Genomic DNA, 2,196 nt, shown 5'->3' with positions numbered 1-2,196 from the left:
TACGTCCTTCTTCATTTCCTTCCTTCCTTCTTTCCTTCCTTCCTTCCTCCCTTTTGCTTGCTTTCCTTTCTGCCTTCCAGATTTTATATGCTTTTTACTTACTGCTTTTATCTGCATTCTTCTGACCTTTTGGCTCACTTTCTCTTTCACCTTCCCTGCCTCTATTTCTCCTTCTCTCTCAATCTCTATCTCTCTGCATCCTCATCACATTTTTAAAGCACTTACTCTATATGAGGTCTTGAAGACTAAATATCAAGTCAAACAAAGTCCCTTCCCTCAAAGAGTTTAACCACTTAGATAAATGGACATGAACATCAAAAAGTAAAATAAAACAAGTTCCAGTCAAGATGATGGGGGTAGGTAAATGTTGTTCTTCCCTGCTCCCATGACCACAATAAAATTACACTAAAATATAGAAAATCAACTTGGAGAACCATATGAAGACTAACCGAACAGAATTTCCATGACTAAGGATATAAAGAAGAGACCATGTCAAGACTGGTAGGAGAGGTGCAGATGCAAAATGGCCTGGCCACACACCTGCTTTTGGCAATTGAGCATCAGAAGACATATCTTTTCCACTAAGATCCCCTTGGAGGGCAAAGGGCCTCAGTCTCACACCAGGACTCCCTAGCCCAGAGTCCTACTGTCAGGAGTAGAAATCACCACAAAATATGACTGTAAAAATCAGCGAGGATTCAGACCATCTGGGTGAGACAGAAAGCTGCTGGAAACCCAGACCTCTTAAGGAACCACACATAGTCTTACCCGCTCATAGGCATTCACCCTGTGATCTGGCATAGAGATGGCAGTTTGGGAGGTGCCAGAGAAATACGGGGAAAGACTAAATTATGTGGCTTCAGGGTGAGAGCTGGAGAAACAGTAGCCATTATCCCTATGTTGAGCCCTTCTCCAGTATAGCCTGCTTGCAAGTATCATCTTGGTTGGGTTTAGCCCTCCCCTTACATGGCCAAATCTTGAATTTGCATTAGCCTGGTTAAATCTAAACCCTCTACCCCAGTGATTCCCCTGGGACTCCACCTCACTTAACTCTCATATTGCTGTGGCATATTAATGGCTAGAAAATCCACCCCACAGAGTCCTCTCAGCAAGAGGCTCTCATAGCAGCAATGAACAAGTTTCAGCTCCGAAGACAATTCAGGGGGCAGGCAACAAGTCTTGACCCAAATTGCAGTGTTTATTTTTTTCCCACTCATAATTGAAGTTTTTATTTTGCGTACAATGAGCAAGCATTGTTTGTTTGTTTGTTTGTTTATTTGCAGTAAGGTAGATGTCTGGAATGACCCCATTCATGGAAGTTCACTTAATCCAACTTAATGAAGCCTATATTTCTCGCGTACTGACAGAAACACTAGTGGCACATATTGAGGCCATATTTCCAGATCATATCATGCTGGTTTTAGCAGATGCAGCAAGAATGAGAATCTTACCTGAATTTTCTCAGACGGCTCCAGTACAGTTGCTGGTGACCCATCTTGCTCTCTTGGAGACAAAGAGGCAAAAACCTTCCTTGCAGCATTTCTTGATCAAATCTTAGAGGTCTGTGGGACTAAAGCAGCAGCTAATCTTCATGTGATCTAAAACTTTTGTGAATGGCCACAGTCTCAGCACCGGCACCAAATATGAATCTATACTAACCTGAGGAACATAGCTTGCCCCACCCTGGTGAGTTCCTGAGACTTTGCCTCACCCAATTCAGCTGTTGAACCTTACATGCAGTTTGTAGCCAGCATCAGGTTTAGGGTGGCCTGGGTCTTTTGCTAAGCTGACTCAGGCCCAGTAATAGTGGCAGCTGAGCTCAGTTTGCCACATGGTCTCTCCTACATGCCTCCAGGTCTAGTACAAGAAGCTATCAGCTTTGTAGCTCTTACCATGTGGCTCTGGGCAGTCAGAGGCAGCAGCTAAACTTGTACTGAATGGGAGCCCCTCTTGAGGGGCCCCAGATCATCACAGCTGGAGGCTGGCACCAAACCACAACAAAGCACCATCTTTTTAGTTCTGCAAGTGACACACCCAAAAGGTGGTTCTCGGTAGGCACATGAGTCCAATGGGGCAAATCTCACTTTGTAGAATCAGCTCCCATAAACAACTCATATCCTGTGGGCACTACCAATCCTCAGAGCCAGTCAGCTTGAAAGTCTATACCAACCACTGATATGCCAGCAGCTATCGAAC

General features: G+C 44.5%; 1 pseudogene; it reads right to left on the bottom strand.

Annotated features, from left to right (window-relative positions):
* Positions 1 to 1,324: 1,324 nt before the first annotated feature.
* Positions 1,325 to 1,510, bottom strand: LOC107520760 (annotated as a pseudogene).
* Between the last annotated feature and the right edge of the window lie 686 nt (positions 1,511 to 2,196).

Source organism: Rousettus aegyptiacus, unplaced genomic scaffold (assembly GCF_014176215.1).
Source record: "Rousettus aegyptiacus isolate mRouAeg1 unplaced genomic scaffold, mRouAeg1.p scaffold_m13_p_9, whole genome shotgun sequence".
Lineage (NCBI taxonomy): Eukaryota > Metazoa > Chordata > Mammalia > Chiroptera > Pteropodidae > Rousettus > Rousettus aegyptiacus.
The sequence above is the reverse complement of the archived record's forward strand: the minus strand, read 5'-3'. Positions and strand labels throughout refer to the sequence as shown.